Source organism: Triticum urartu, unplaced genomic scaffold (assembly GCF_056163025.1).
Source record: "Triticum urartu cultivar PI428250 unplaced genomic scaffold, HENAU_Tu73 scaffold870, whole genome shotgun sequence".
Classification (NCBI taxonomy): Eukaryota; Viridiplantae; Streptophyta; class Magnoliopsida; order Poales; family Poaceae; genus Triticum; species Triticum urartu.
In genome coordinates this window covers 17,402-34,634 of record NW_028261061.1, presented here as the reverse complement: position 1 = coordinate 34,634, position 17,233 = coordinate 17,402, and the positions used below count along the sequence as shown (strand labels likewise).

General features: G+C 37.0%; 6 non-coding genes across 6 annotated transcripts; 2 read left to right on the top strand and 4 right to left on the bottom strand.

Moving 5' to 3' along the window:
* Positions 1-8,742: 8,742 nt before the first annotated feature.
* TRNAC-GCA (transfer RNA cysteine (anticodon GCA)) lies at positions 8,743-8,813 on the top strand. Its single transcript has one exon. It is a non-coding gene; the product is annotated as a tRNA-Cys (tRNA).
* Positions 8,814-11,412: 2,599 nt separating this feature from the next.
* TRNAD-GUC (transfer RNA aspartic acid (anticodon GUC)) lies at positions 11,413-11,486 on the bottom strand. Its single transcript has one exon. It is a non-coding gene; the product is annotated as a tRNA-Asp (tRNA).
* A 358-nt stretch (positions 11,487-11,844) lies between these two features.
* Positions 11,845-11,926, bottom strand: TRNAY-GUA (transfer RNA tyrosine (anticodon GUA)). The gene has a single exon. It is a non-coding gene; the product is annotated as a tRNA-Tyr (tRNA).
* Positions 11,927-12,433: 507 nt separating this feature from the next.
* On the bottom strand, positions 12,434-12,505 carry TRNAT-GGU (transfer RNA threonine (anticodon GGU)). Its single transcript has one exon. It is a non-coding gene; the product is annotated as a tRNA-Thr (tRNA).
* Positions 12,506-14,991: 2,486 nt separating this feature from the next.
* TRNAG-GCC (transfer RNA glycine (anticodon GCC)) lies at positions 14,992-15,062 on the bottom strand. The gene has a single exon. It is a non-coding gene; the product is annotated as a tRNA-Gly (tRNA).
* An 824-nt stretch (positions 15,063-15,886) lies between these two features.
* On the top strand, positions 15,887-15,974 carry TRNAS-UGA (transfer RNA serine (anticodon UGA)). Its single transcript has one exon. It is a non-coding gene; the product is annotated as a tRNA-Ser (tRNA).
* The last annotated feature ends 1,259 nt before the right edge of the window (positions 15,975-17,233 follow it).

The window sequence follows — 17,233 nt, the reverse complement described above, 5'->3', positions numbered from 1 at the left end:
GTCTTTCTCTAAAGTCCTATATTCGTTCTCTGGGTTCCCATATTCGTTTTCTGGGCTCCCATATTCGTCTTCTAGGGTTTCATATTCGTATTCGTCTTCTAGGATTCCATATTTAGATTCTTCTAGGGTTTCATATTCATATTCGTCCTCTCGGGTCCTGTATTCGTCTTCTAGGGTCTCATATTCCTCTTCTGAGTCTTCCGCTCGAGTCCTATATTCTTCTTCTAGGGTCCTATATCTAAATTTAACAATTCCTGAACCCTTTTTATCTTTTCTGTATCGGGGATCGTCAAAATAAGCAAAAATAGTATTTCTACGTAAAACACCCATAAGGGGGATTTCAATCGAAATCCCAAAACAGGATATTAGTTCTTTCTCTTGTTCTTGATGATATTGTAATGGAATGACGAACCTATTTCTTCGCTTTTTCGCCAACAAATCTGAATTATCTTGAAAAATAGAAGGATAGATAAAATTCCAATGGCCATTGGACATGATTCGATCCGACGTTGAATAATCAAGAATTTCCCTATCTTTTTTACCATAAGTATTCATTTGATCTTGATCCTTGTGGAGTGAAAAAGACGCTATACTGGATCTGCACATACTTACTGACAATATCCATAAATGGCTTGTTTTTGGTAATCGGCGAAGATTACCATATTGATATTCGGGCGCATGGTAAACATCAGTACTCCAGTGCATTTCGCCGTCTGATTCAGAATAAATATGCTTTTGTACCCTTTCTTTAAAATGTAAAGTGGACGTTCCGGCACGAATCTCCGCAATTACTTGTTCGGATTTTACATATTGATCATTTTGCACTAGAATCAAGCTTTTTGAGGGAATATTCACACTATATAGAATATCTTGACTCTGAATAGTTACATGCAAGTCTATATAACATAGAAAAGCAGGCTGCCCATGACGGGTACGTGTGGGGTGAACCAAATTCTCATTGAATTTTATTTTTCCATTCGAAGGGGATCGTACAAGGTCGGCAGTACCCCCTGTGAATACTCCGCCAGTATGAAAAGTTCTTAATGTTAGTTGAGTCCCTGGCTCCCCAATTGATTGACCTGCAATAATACCTACGGCTTCTCCCAATTCGACCAGATCACTATGAGTAGGACTCCGGCCATAGCATAATTGACAGATCCAAGAAGTGCTTCGGCAAGTAAAGGGGGTTCTAATATATATTGGTTGTGCTCGAAATGGTTGTGCTCGAAAGGCAGTTATGAATCGATTGACTAATCCAATTCCAATATCTTGATTTCGCGCGGCAATGCATCGTGAACCGATATATATATCGTCTGCTAATACACGACCAATTAGTGTTTGGACAAAAAGTTTTTCCGTCATCCCATTTTGAGGACTTACAGAAATACCTCGGATAGTACCACAATCTCTTCTACGCACAATAATATGTTGAACTACTTCAACAAGTCTACGTGTAAGATATCCAGCATCTGCTGTTCGCACAGCAGTATCTACAACCCCTTTGCGGGCTCCATAGCAGGAAATTATATATTCTGTCAAAGAAAGTCCCTCGCGTAAATTGCTTTGAATAGGTAAATCAATCATTTGTCCTTGAGGGTCCGACATTAATCCTCTCATACCTACTAATTGGTGTACTTGAGATGCATTTCCTCTGGCTCCTGAAAAAGACATTAGATAGACTGGATTAGAAGGATCCGTTATCCGAAAATTTGAATTCATTTCTTGTTTCAAATATTCACTTGTCGCATACCATATCTCAACAGATTGGCGTAATTTTTCTACCGCGTGTACAGCCCCATAATAATAGTGTTTCTCCAAAAGAAAACTCTGTTGTTCCGCGTCTTGGACTAACCATCCCTTAGAGGGTATTGTTAAAAGATCCTCGATTCCTAACGAAATCGATGTAGTAGTGGCTTGATGGAAGCCCAGAGTCTTTAGTTGATCCAGTATATGGGATGTATATCCCATTCCAAAATGATCTATTAATCTGCTAATAAGTCGTTTCATACCAGTTCCGTCTATCTCTTTATTATGAAAGACCAGATTGGCCCGTTCCGCCATACATAAGTACCCCCTTTTCGGCTGAGTAGGATTCGACAATTGCTGAGTAGGATTCGACAATGGGCCTGAGTCAGTGATTCGAAAATTTAATTAACTTAATTGCCTCAATCTCAATCTGGATTCGCGTGGCAAATAATGATGATACTAGGGAAATCGGAATGCCCCCCGAAAGGGGAGGGGCATCGCCGAATCTAACTTTCTTGTTTAGGTAGTGTATGAATAGGCCTGACTAAATCCTTGTATGGCTTCCTCTATTTCTCTATAAAAAGAAATATGACCAAGAGTGGTTCGAATGTATATCGAACGAATTTCTTTTTTTCTATTTCCCATTATTAGATAGTGGGCATAAATCTCATGATAAGTCCCCAAAGATTCATATTGAACTTCAATCGGAACTTCTCTTGACCCAATGACGCGTTGATCCAGGTTCCATCGTAGCCACAAGGGACTATCTAAACTGATTAGTTTTTGTCTATAAGCTCCCAGTGCATCATAAGAACTAGAAAAATGGGGTTCTTTATCTTTCCTATATTTAAAATTATTATTATTATTGTAATTTACTTTTAGATTTGGGTAGTTTCTGCAACTATTATATCTATTTGCACAAATACCTCGACGCTTTCCAATCGTTAATACATAAAGCCCGATAAGCATGTCTTGGGTTGGTACGCAAATAGGATCCCCAATAGCGGGAGATAAGAGATTCATATGAGAAAACATAAGTAAACGGGCTTCTGCCTGAGCTTCCAAGGATAAAGGTAGATGAACAGCCATTTGATCTCCATCAAAGTCCGCATTGAAACCCTTACACACTAATGGGTGTAAAGAAATAGTACGCCCCTCTACTAAAGTGGGTTGAAAGGCCTGTATGCCTAATCTATGCAGGGTAGGTGCTCTATTTAACAGTACAGGATGTCCCCGCATAACTTCTTGAAGTATTTCCCATACAATGGGTTCTTTTTCCCAAATTTTCCTTTTAGCAATCCTTACATTAGAAGTGGCGCGTTTCGTGATTAAATCGCGAATTACAAATAGCTGAAAAAGCTTTATTGCTATCTCTAGAGGTAATCCACATTGATGTAATGAAAGCGAAGGACCCACAACAATGACAGAACGCCCCGAGTAATCGACCCGTTTCCCAAGCAGAGTCTCGCGAAACCTTCCCTCTTTACCTTCAATTACATCTGAAAGTGATTTGTATACTTTATTGTGACCATCCCTCGTCGGTTGCCCGCGGGACCCACTATCAAGAAGTGTATCCACGGCTTCTTGTACCAATTTTTCCTGGCACATTACTAAATCTGCTGGCGCTAATTCACTTCTTTTTAATAGATAGGCAAGATTGTTGTTCCGACGGATAACTCTCTTATAAAGTTCATTAATGTCTGAAGTCACTACTTTATCTCCAGACCTATAAACAATAGGTCTCAATTCGGGAGGAAGAACCGGTAATAAGCACAAAACCATCCATTCTGGTTCTACATTTGTTTGAATAAAATGTTTCGCCAATTGCATGCGTCTAATCAAAAAAACTTTTCTTATTCGTCTTTTTCTATCTTCCCACTCATCTCCACTATACCCCTCGTCTTCTAATTCCTTCCATTCGACCAAAGAATTCTCTATAATAATTCGCAAATCCAAATCTGCTAATTGTTCTCTAATAGCACCTGCTCCTGTCGCAATTTCCCGATTTCGAAATGTTGCAAAGCCTGGGGTAGAAAAAAAGGGAGAAATGCTGTGGTTACAGGATGCAATTTCCTCTTCGAATAAACCTCGTAATCGTAAAAAAGTGGGTTTTTTAGTGCTGGGCCTAGCAAAAGAGAAATCGCCGTATACTAGGCCCTCCAACTTCTTAAGAGGTTTATCTAAAAGATTCGCGATATAACTAGGAAGACCTTTCAAATACCACACATGAGTCACGGGACATGCGAGTTTGATGTATCCCATTTGATATCTTCGTATCCGAGAATCCACAAATTCGACCCCGCATTTTTGGCAAAATCTTTCGTCTTCGTTTTCAGCTCCGCTCGCTCGAGAATTGCCACAAGCGCAAATCCCGCTTTTTATGGGTCCAAAGATTCTTTCGCAAAACAATCCATCTTTTTCTGGTTTATCGGTTTTATAATGAAAAGTAGAGGGCCTTGTGACTTCGCCAACGACTTCTCCATTAGGTAGGTTTTTGTTAGCCCAAGCCTTTATTTGTTGAGGGGAAACGAGTCCAATTTGAAGTTGTTGATGTTTATATTGGTCAATCATAAAATAGAAATAAGAAAAGAATTTATATTTATTCCGATCAAACTTCCTCCCTATTAACCTGGAAGTTCTTTTCAGATACAAGGAAATGATTCAGTTCTAGAGCCAAAGATCGTAGTTCTCGAACGAGCACTCGAAAAGATTCTGGAGGATCCTCATGATTAGGTATTCTTTTTCCCCAGATCGTAGCATTAAGTATTTCTTGGCGAGCTATAAGATGGTCAGATTTATAAGTAAGTATCTCTTGTAAAATATGAGCAACACCAAATCCTTCTAAAGCCCAAACTTCCATTTCTCCTACTCGTTGTCCCCCTTGCTTGGCTCTTCCTCTAACCGGTTGTTGTGTAACAAGTGAGTAGGGCCCAGTAGAACGCCCATGAATTTTCTCATCAACTTGATGAATTAATTTTAAGATATAGGACTTCCCTATTAGAACAGGTTGCTCAAAGGGGTCGCCTGTTCTTCCATCAAATATTCTGCTTTTTCCCGGGTACTCGGGTTCAAATACCCATGGATTTTTTGTTTCTTTACTGGCTTCATATAATTCTGAAAACACAAGTTTTCTTGAAGCCTCTTGCTCATATCTCTCATCAAAGGGTGCTATTCTATAATGTTTCTTTAGCAGATCCCCCGCTAATCCGAGCGAGCTTTCAAATATTTGTCCCACATTCATTCGGGAGGGTACTCCTAAGGGATTGAAGACCATATCAACGGGTGTTCCATCTTGCAAATAGGGCATATCTTGCCTAGGCAAAATTTTGGAAATGATCCCTTTATTCCCATGTCTTCCGGCTACTTTATCCCCAACTTTGATTTCACGTTTCTGTAAAATATATACACGAACCATTATGTCGAGCGGGTCCCTTTGGATCCATTTCACATCGATAACGCGCCCTCTTCCACCTATAGGTAATTTCAGAGAAGTTTCTTTTGAAGTGGAAACCTCAAGGCCAAATATGGCCCGTAATAATCCAGCTTCCGCGATATAAGATGATTCGCTCGCTATCTGAGGCGTTAATTTACCTACTAAAATATCACCAGTTTCTACCCAGGATCCCAACCTAACAACTCCATTTCTGTCCAAATTGCGGAGTAAATGTTCTTCTAGATGTGGTATTTCTTTAGTGATTTTTTCAGCGGAGCCCTGGCTTGTCGTATCCGTCTGAATTTCATATTTCCGGATGTGAAAAGAGGTATAAATATCTTCATATACCAAACGTTCGCTAATTAGTACTGCGTCTTCAAAATTGTAACCTTCCCATGGCATATAAGCTACTAATACGTTTTTTCCTAAAGCAAGTTCGCCCCCAATTGTAGCAGCTCCTTCTGCTAAAATTTGTCCTTTTTTAATGGATTTACCCCGTGGAACCCGGGGTTTTTGGTGCATACAAGTATTTTTGTTAGAGCGACGGTGGTTAACTAAAGGAATACTTATAGTCTTCCCACTACTTGATAAAAGTATCTTATGACTATCAGTAGAAATGATCTTTCCCTCGCGTTCGGCTATAATGGAAACCCTCGAATCTAGAGCTGTTTGGCGTTCCAATCCAGTTCCAACAATGCATTTCTCGGACCGAGAAAGCGGAACTGCTTGGCGCTGCATATTAGAACTCATTAAAGCCCGATTCGCATCATTGTGCTCAATAAAAGGAATGAGAGAACCCCCAATAGAAAAATATTGGAAAGGAAAAATACTTCTAACATGAATCTGTTCCCATGCAATAGTCAAGAATTCTTGACGGTATCTAGCCGGAACAACCTGTTCTTCCTGAATACCTTGATTCAAGGACAAAGAATTTCCTGCTGCTATCATATAATATTCATCTCTATTTGGTGATAGATAAACCACCTGTCTCTCTTTTTTTTCTTTTGCTTTCTCAGCAGATATTTCATAAAACGGACTCTCTATGGATCCCCACAAGTGATCAATTCTCGCATGAATTGTTAAGGATCCAGTAAGTCCAACATTGATTCCTTCAGACGTGTCAATTGGACAAATACGCCCATAGTGACTCGGATGAATATCTCGGCTCCGAAAACTTGCGGTTCTCCCCGTCAACCCTCCAGGACCTAAACAACTCACTTTTCGCCCATGAACAGTTTGTGTCAATGGATTCGTTTGATCAAAAACTTGAGATAACGGGTATGTGCCAAAAAAGGTCTCATAAGTAGTTATTAATAAAATTGAAGTTGAAGTTGGAGTTACCAAAGTTTGGGGAGTCGGTTTCGATTGACGTATGAATACTCTACGAATAGTTTTTTGAACTGCATGTTGTAAACGACCAAGAGCCAATCCGAATTGATCTTGTAACAGATCCGCAACCGAACGAATACGTTTATTTTTCAAGTGATTCATATCGTCATCGTCAAGTATACCCGTTCCAAATTTCATTCCAATCAAATGATCCGTAGCGGCCAATACATCTCGTGGTAACAAGAATGTATTGTTCTGAGGAATATCAAGATTAAGTCTCCGATTCATATTTCGTCGACCAATCCTTCCTAATTCACATTTTTGTTGAAAAAATTTCTTTTGTAATTCCTCGCATAAGGACTCCGAAAATACCAGGTCCCCACCTACACAAGCAAATTGTTGATAAAACTCCAAAATAGCTTTTTCTTTTGACTCAATCCTCTTCTTCTCTTTAGCATTCGGGAAAGACAAGAAAATTTCAGGGTAGGAAACATTATCCAGAATTTCTCTTAGATTCGAACCCATAGCTGATGATAGAACTAGAATAGATATCTTTTGTTTTCTACTCACGCGAGCCCATATCCTTTCTTTTTTATCAATTGCTAATTCCGATCTCCCCCCCCAATCTGATATTATAGTGCCAGTGTAGATAGAAATTCCCTTATGATCTAATTCCGAGCGGTAGTAAATACCAGGACTTAGCAATATTTGATTGATCACAATTCGGTATATTCCATTTATAATAAAGGTTCCTAAGGAATTCATTATAGGAATGTTTCCGATAGAAATGGTTTGCTTTTGCACATCGAAACCAAAAATTAATCTCGCAGATACATATAATTCGGAAGAATAGGTGAGTGATTCATACACAGCATCTCTTTCTTTTATCGAGGGTTCTAGCAGTTGATATCCTTTCGCAAATAATTGAAATGCAATTTCGTGATCTGGATCTTTAATTGTTGGAAACTTGTCAAGTTCTTCTGCCAAGGCTTGATTAATGAACCTACAAAATCCCTCGAATTGGATCTGACTAAATCCGGGTATTGTGGACATTCCCTCGTTTCCATTCCGGAGCATCTTAATCTTAAGTTTCCTGTTTATCAAAGAAAAATTCCATTATCAGCTCACTCTTCATCAATCCCTATGGATCGATCTAGCAATCATGGAATCTATATTCTGTTTACTGAATCACATGAAATTCTAGGGAACTCCACATACGTATTTCATATATGTATTTCATACATATGAATAGAGACCATTTGGACGAAAGTTCGAGTTTGCCAGGGGTACAAATGAAATGAAAATGAATTGATAAAACATTCCTACAAAAAAAATTCTGCCACTTATACTTTATGTTATGATATTCTAATCAGATTGGATGGCAAAGATTTCTCATTTTATCTCCTTTCTATGAATGTAATAAAGCCGTAATATAATATACTAGAAAGTTTGACTTTACTTCGATTTAGAATAGCGTGCTTACTTTAATTTCTCAAAATAATTTGAGGGTTCTTTTTTATTTCGGATCGGAGTAGTATAATTGCTAGAAAATTCAGTATTTCATTGTGGAATTCTAAAATAAAGTAAGTCCCTTTTTTAAGTACATGCCAATCTAGTTATCCACCTCTCCCCATATCCATGCTTTTCTTTTATCGTAATTTCACTTGGGTACGCCAAGATAGTCAGGTTATACTCTATATCAGAGCAAATTTCCTTTTTTTATTCAAGATATTTAATTTAATACTTTGAAAAATTAAAGCATGATTCCCCATAGAGATATGTACATAAAGGGGATCTTTGGATAATAATGCTGTTCGGACCTAAAGTTTACCTATACACGGATTAAGCATAAAGCCATAATATTTTATTATGCCATTGAAGGGGGGGGAGATAATACCGATTTAAGAGTAGTTCACTACTGCAATAAAAAAAAGAGAATTCTAGTTAACGGTTCCAATTTATTCTGAATTTTGCAGCCTGTGAATAGAAATCCACTTTTTCTTCTTTTTCATCTCAATAGAAAGAAATGGGAAGTTTTATTGTGTTAACAATGTATGTTTTAAGATAGAATCTATCGAGGAGAATAATAGAAACTGGATCAAAAAAAGCAGGAATAGATTTTTTGAAAAAGATTGGAAAAAAGTAAGTAGAATTATATTCAAAATAAAAGGGGCTTTTCGTAAGAAAACGTGGATGAATACTTGCTGTTTTCTAGATTTTTGATCGGATTTTTTGGCGGCATGGCCAAGCGGTAAGGCAGGGGACTGCAAATCCTTTATCCCCAGTTCAAATCTGGGTGCCGCCTGATCAATAAAATACTTAGGTTTTTTTTATAGTGCTGATCGAATTCGATAAATTTTTACTTCGCATAAGTTCGGGCAAGAGAGTAACTGGGCCTGCCGATACTGGGTTTAGAGAAACCATACCATAGTTCTATCCTCAAACTAGGGTTAGGGTTTGTTTTGACGGTAGTGGCCAAAATGGTTATCAATAGGGGTGAGGTAGTGTTTCCTTATTCTTTTATTATATGAATTTGAATTGGTTCTTAATTGAGATTCGATTTGATAATTTTAAAATACGAGGATAAGATGTCAGAAATCTTGGTATCCAAAGAAAGGTCCCTAAGGGGCATTCTTTTTTTTTTTCAATCTAAGATTCAAGAAGGGACTCCACGAAAGAATATCAAGACTTACTAATTATTATACATTTTTTTATCGTACATCTTATGTTACCTACATACACTAAAGTAAGGACTACTTAATTCTAACGAGAATCAGATTAAATAGGTCGATCAAAAATCAATTTAGGAGTTGTATTATGGATAAAATCTCTTCATTCTTTCATAGAATGATACAAAGCAAGGCTGCAGGGTTTAGGTCAAAAATAAACATTAGGTAAGGTAGGTATCCAATAAATATTTATCTATCGATAATTTTATGGTATATTCGGGCGTCCTTTGCTTAAAAAAAAAAAAAAGAGTAACAAAAGGAATAAAAAATCTTCCTATTCCCGCTTCTTCTATTCAGGACATCATTCCCGTACTCTTTCTTTTTTAAGGAAAAAAGGGCTATAGTATCTCGTATTTTTAATGCTCTCTAATTCTACCAGAATTCCTATAAGAATTTGTTAGGAGTAAATTCCTTGAACTGATTGATCCATGGCCTTAGGGCGGAATCCCTTTTTGACTCTGTACCCTTGATTCCACTATGATTATTGATCAATAGTAGAATAATCCCTTCATAGAAATAGGAGACATAATTTAGATGGATATAGTAAGTCTCGCTTGGGCTGCTTTAATGGTAGTCTTTACATTTTCTCTTTCACTAGTAGTATGGGGAAGGAGTGGACTCTAGGGATACTACTAATTGATTAAGTAATCAAATTGTTGTATCAATTCTTTTCTTTAATGGATCATTTTGCATTAATCATTTTGTCAAACGTTATTCTTTAATCTTTTTCTTTAGTTTTGTTTCACTCCTGTAAGAAACTCTTGTATTGTAAGTTGTAATGTAAGAAAGAGCCATTATACCAATTCAGAATTTCTACTAGAAATGACGAATGGTTAAAAAAAGTTCTATACATAAGAAAATTAGACTTTCTTCCACGGAACTATTCACGGCATATCACACATTTTCCATTTCCTTTTACTTTTTACTATAGTCTATTCTTCATATTATTTTTCTTTCCTTCCATGGATTCTTTGGTCAAGAATTGTCTTAGATTTTTTTATTTTGACCTGATTGAAATTAAGTGGATGCAATGAAAAAAGAAATTGAATTAGACTACTTAACTATTTCAATCTACTAATCTATTCTATGTAGATTCAAAGATAATATAATAGAAAGAATCTAAAGTGTCGTAGAAAAAACTATATGTAGTTCTTTCTACCACACTTTAAGATTCCAACCAGATCCTTTCATTTAAGACTTGGATTTTTTTTATTTAATCCCTTTTTAATTTCTTCAATGATTAATTGGAATTCCAATTAATTATTTTGGCTGACTGTTTTTACATAAATAATAAGTAAAAAAGAAGTAGGAACTAGAATGAACAGTGCAGTAGCAATAAATGCGAGAATATTGACTTCCATAACCTCTTTATTTTTTATTTTCACAATAACTCGGGATGTAATCCCATGGAGAGGAAAAAGGGGTATCTTGTAAATTCAAGGGTAGGGCTTGCATTCTGATAATACTGAATCAATTCAATATTATGAATATCGGATCTATCAAATCAATTCATGGATGAGAGTTATATTTCACGGATGAGAGTTATATAGTATAACATAGGAAGATCCTCTATCCACACTAAGACCAAAATGGGTTTTTTGATTGGATTAGGAATTCCCTCTTTTTTAATCCTTTTCTACTTTTTCTTTTCTATATCTCTAACCCACGAGCTTTCTTAATCTTATACTTTCTTAATCTTATACAATTTCCCTTCCTTTTTCTTATAGTTATACATACAATTATGTATGTATTATATGACCAACTTTCACTTTCTATGGGTCACATAGACATCCAAATAAGCAGTAGAAGTGAGATGGGGAAAAGAGGTCTGAAATAAAAAGGGAATACGATTTATGTATGGATTCCGGTAAAATACCGGTACTCTATTCCATAAGAGTGGAATAGGAAATTAAGATGAGGATGGTATCATCATAAAGAAAGATAGAGTAATATAATATCCTAAATTCTACTAATCCACATATCGTATGTGTGTCTTTCTTTATCGATTGGGAGTAGTGAAAAAAAAATTCCTATATGCCCTCCCTCCCTCTTTAATGAGAGATGCAAAATAAAAAAGTGAAGTAAGGGTGCCCTGTGGGTATTTGATCTTGCTCCCTGCCCCTTTTTTTCATGGAAAAAGGAAATATCAATTTCTCCATTCATTGAACCCTAGTTCGGGACTGACGGGGCTCGAACCCGCAGCTTCCGCCTTGACAGGGCGGTGCTCTGACCAATTGAACTACAATCCCCGCGGGGTGTATGGCATACCCATTCTTAAATAGAACCATAAGAAGATTCGATTCGTCTTTCGTACTCTAAGAAATAGACGAATCATATACTACATACCCACATATTATATTATACGTGGGTATAGTGAGAGTGACATAACTAGTATGTCGTGATTTTTTATCACTAAAAATGGATAATAATCCAGCCTTCAATAAGAAAAACTCTTTTGTTTGTAAGAAAGGAATGAGAGAGATATGGATTAGAAAAAAAAATTTCCCTTTTTTCTTTATCTTTTATTTCTATAGATCAGACATTTTATTTTATGGAAGAAAAACAAAAGGATTTAGTTCATACTCACGAAGCCCTAGATTTTTGGTTTGGGCCGAGCTGGATTTGAACCAGCGTAGACATTGTCAACGAATTTACAGTCCGTCCCCATTAACCACTCGGGCATCGACCCAGGAAGAATTTATTCTAGGGTTTTTGCTAATCTATGATTAACCTCCTTTCATAATACTCCCTACCCCCAGGGGAAGTCGAATCCCCGCTGCCTCCTTGAAAGAGAGATGTCCTGAACCACTAGACGATAGGGGCATCACTAGACGATAGGGCCATATACAACCGCTCGTGATTATACTATAATCATAGTATGAGCAGTTTTTTGGAATTGTCAATATACTCGAAAAGTATAAATAGATCCAAAGCAAAGAGTTTTTCCAACTTTTCTGTTATGTTTTCATCTAGGATTTTTTTTAGTTGATCGTTATAGATTAATTCTCCGTGCTTCATTTAGTGTTCATACCAAAAATGCATCCATCCCGCACTAAGTCATAAAATTCTCTAAAAATATAGAGAAAGTTTCAAAAACAAAGAAAAAAAGTGAATCAATTTAGTAGAAAAGTACTCTATCAGATTCGAACCAACGACTTACGTCTTAGCACGAGATTACTCTACCACTAATTTAAAAAGCCCTTTATCGGATTTGAACCGATGACTTATGCCTTACCATGGCATTACTCTACCACTGAGTTAAAAGGGCTTTTTATTTAATTCAAAAATTAGCCACTTGGATTTCCCATTATGGGTCTACTGCATAATGTACATATTATATATATAATATATAGAGATAGAGAGAGAGACATTATGTAGAGATTGTATATGTATATATCGATATCTTGAGAGCTCAAAATAAAATTAATAAAAAAAAACATACCCTACATAACATATCCAACTCTTCTTGGTTCAGGGTTTTCCGTTTCCGAAGACTAGTAAAATAGGCGGATTCTGGAACCCCAAGGATTCAACGGTATATGGATATGGAAAATATAAGATTTCCGATCCTAGCGGGAAAAGGCGGGGAACAGATACCCAATAGGATATAGGATCCTTGGGAGGAACTTTTGGTAATGGCCTTGATCCTCTATGCTATTTTTTATGTGTTCTTAGTTCTATTGAACTTTTTGCATTCTTTTAAACAAGAATCTAATAAACTAGAATTGAGTCAGTGGAAAAAAGGAGAGAGAGGAAAGTGTTAAATGGAGAGAGTCGACTAATCAGAGACTTTTAGGATCTTCTTTACATCAGGTAAATCTGTCGGCCCTGTCCGTTTTTTTCTTTAAGTTACGACTCTTTGCTGCTTACTTCTATCAAGCCATAGGGAAAGTCTATGATGAATTTGGAAAACTCATCTCACTCTTACTCTATGGCTCGGACTTAATGGGGGAAGAAAACATCTTCCATAATTTCTTTTTTGTTCAATTCTGGACAAAAAAGAAAAGGAAAAAAGGAATTTATAGGGACAGTGTTACCCCCTATATCCCCTAGTTTATATTGTAGGAATAATAAAACAATTTAGCAGTCTGACACACTTACGTCCTTGCAAAGTAAATAATTATTATTGTAGTCGTAACCGTAGAATAGGATCCTAATCAAAATAAATACATTTGGTTCAGGCGCTATTAGCATGGTAAGAAAAGATTTTTTTTACAGACCAGAGGGGCTATCTAAATCCTAAAGTAAAGGCGAGCGATCGAAGTAGAAGTACCAACGGCTCAGTGTCATGAACCTTCTCCATCTGATTCAATAAGGGGGAATTAGCCTTCTTGTCAAATGGCTATCCTTGACAAAGGGTACCATTTATACCATAATCTACAATGTAGCGGGTATAGTTTAGTGGTAAAAGTGTGATTCGTTCTATTAATAACTGAATTTGAAATGATATACTTAAGGCATCCTTAAGTTTTTTATTTTTATATTCCGATGAAAACTTTAGTTCTTATAAAGGATTAAATCCTTTTCCTCTCAATAGCATATTGAGGAAGAATATACATTCTGGCGATTTGTATCCAAAGACTAATTTAAATTGCATCCAAAATAAAAATAGGATTATGAGTACAGAGTCGCGAAGCATAATTTTGCATTGGATTAAGTATTCCAATTTTGAAAATATGAGTAAAGGATCTATGGATGAAGATACAAAAAAGTTGATTTCCAATCGTAACTAAATCTTCTTAAAATAAGGAATAAGGAAGCCAAATAGCTAAAAAACGATAGTTTTGGTTTACTAGAACCATCCGCATATTGTTTCAGCTCGGTGGAAACCCAATTCTTTTCCTCAGGATCTCTTGAATGAAATTAGGGAACGAAGTAAGTAGATTAGATGAATTTAGATAGAATTTCTATCTCCTACTCTATAAGGATCATCTAGAAAGCGGAGAGCTTTGGTTCCATTCAAATAGAAAAGCTGACATAGATGTTAAGTGGTGAGAATATCCATAAAGGAGCCGAATGAAATCAAAATTTCATGTTCGGTTTTGAATTAGAGACGTTAAAAATAATCAACCAACGTCGACTATAACCCCTAGCCTTCCAAGCTAACGATGCGGGTTCGATTCCCGCTACCCGCTCCATTCTGTATAAAAGGAGTATTCTATTTGTCTAGACATGTTAGAGGCTTGTATTCAAGCCTTTTTTGTCCACCAGTTTCTGGTACTCCAGAGCGGAGAGTAGAGCAGTTTGGTAGCTCACGAGGCTCATAACCTTGAGGTCACGGGTTCGATTCCCGTCTCCGCACTTAGCAGTCTGTATAAAAGGACTATTCTATTTCTCTAGATATGTATGGTAGAGGGGCGTATCCAACCCTTTTTTATTCATTAGTTCCCGGCCCTAGAGGGCAAAATTGAGCAGTTTGCGAAGTCACTTGCCTTCAAAAAAAGAAGGCGCAAGGCCTCTCCCTACCCTGCAGAAAATAAAAATGAAACGAAAGGGACAGTCTACCTCTCCCTTCCCTTTAAAAAAAGTTTGCCCGTTGTTTGTCTCAGTTAATACCCAATTTTTGGAGCTCTGTTGGCGAGTTCTATTTCTGCCTCTGGAGCGCCCTCTTTTTTTGAGTGGGATGCAAAGGAAGGGTAAGATAGTAAGGGATACGGCACTAGACTAACACCTAATTAATACTTAATTTAATATAAGTAGTTAAACAGTTAACTAGACTAAACTTTTTATCATAGTACTTTGATAAATTAAGCGGGCGAGCGGCGGGAATCGAACCCGTATCTTCTCCTTGGCAAGGAGATATTTTACCATTGAACTACGCTCGCTACGGTATATATTTTATAGCGTATATCCGCCTGGGTCGACCTTCTATGTCTGGGTCGACCGTTTCATTTCATTTTCTATTATATTAGAGTTTTCCTTTTTTTATTATCTGTCAATGAATATTCTAATGGGAATGGAATTTCATAATACTGAAAGAGAAGAGCTAGCAATTCGGAACGCAAATTGCGTTTTAATACGTCTCACTATTCTAATTTTTTAGAAGAAATGGCCTTTATTATTTCTTTTTTATGGGGTTAATAAATATTAACCAAATTTCATTTAAGAAATGAGAGAATTCAGAATAGCTACGAGAAAGACTAGTCCAATCCATAATGATGTACCGGAAAATACAACATTTTTATTATTTGACCAACCATCAGGAGAAGCAAATACAAGGGGTACACTAATTACTAAGACTGAGGAAGTCGCAATTAATGCAAAAACAGCTAATTGGAAAGCAATAGTCATATTTCTAATCCTCCAAGCTACCATCAAATAAAGTTGACTACATATTTGATCCCTCACTTAAACCAAAATTGTAAAAAAATACAAGAAGTAGGAGGGGTTTAATCATGAATCCATTGATTCTTCTCTTTAATTCAAATTTATTACTTAAACCGCTTTTTTATTTGGATATGGGGGTGAGAAGAGATTATTTACTCTTTATTTCACAAGCGGGTATAGCGGATCCTGTATCCGTGTATACAGTATACAGAGATATATCGAAAAGGAACTTGTATCTGATATCTTTCTAGAGGCTAATAAATCTTTTTATTTTTTATATGGCTATGTTCTATTTGTAGGAGTAAAATAAGGATTAGGCTGTGGAGAGATGGCTGAGTGGTTGATAGCTCCGGTCTTGAAAACCGGTATAGTTCTAGGAACTATCGAGGGTTCGAATCCCTCTCTCTCCTTTTGCTTATTGAATACGTTTGTTTCTTTCATTTTTATTTATTTTTTTTTTCTGTCCCTTATCTTTCTTTCATAAAAAGGAATGAATGGCTCGGCTAGATGGAATAACCGAGCCAGAACAGAAAAAAAGTAGAACAGGTATAAATAAGAAAATCTTAGTTAAGAGGGTTCATGTAAAGAACAGGTTCCAAATCACGATCGATTCCCTTTTCAAAACCTGCTGCAGCAGCTCGGGCTCTTCCTGCATGCCATAAATGGCCCACAAAAAAGAAGAATCCTAGAACAAAATGAGAAGTTGATAACCAACTTCTAGGAGAGACATAATTAACTGCATTGATCTCGGTAGCTACGCCACCCACGGAATTTAAAGAGCCTAAAGGAGCGTGGGTCATATATTCTGCTGAGCGTCGTTCTTGCCAAGGTTGTATGTCTTTTTTCAACCTACTCAAGTCCAAACCGTTGGGGCCCCTTAGAGGTTCTAACCATGGAGCACGAAGGTCCCAAAAACGCATAGTTTCCCCTCCAAAGATAACCTCCCCAGTTGGGGAACGCATTAGATATTTACCTAAACCTGTGGGTCCTTGAGCGGATCCCACATTAGCTCCAAGACGCTGGTCTCTAACTAGAAAAGTAAATGCTTGAGCTTGAGAAGCTTCTGGCCCGGTGGGTCCATAAAACTCACTCGGATAAGCTGTATTATTGAACCATACAAAACAACAAGCGATAAAACCAAAGACAGATAAAGCAGCTAAACTATAAGACAAGTAAGCTTCTCCAGACCATACAAATGCACGGCGAGCCCATGCGAAGGGTTTGGTTAAAATATGCCAAATTCCGCCAAATACACAAATAAAACCCAACCATACATGCCCACCAATTATATCTTCTAAATCATCTACACTAACAATCCACCCTTCTCCACCAAAAGGAGATTTTAGTAAATAACCAAATATAACACTGGGACTAAGGGTCAAATTGGTAATTTTTCTTACATCTCCCCCCCCAGGGGCCCAGGTATCATATACACCGCCAAAATAAAGAGCCTTGAGTACTAGAAGAAAAGCACCTAGACCTAACAAAATTAAGTGAATACCCAAAATTGTAGTCATTTTATTTCTATCTTTCCAGACATAACCAAAGAATGGAAAAGATTCCTCAAGAGTCTCGGGTCCCAGAAGCGCGTGATAAATGCCACCGAAGCCTAAGACTGCGGAGGAAATTAGGTGAAGTACGCCAGATACAAAGTACGGAAAAGTATCTA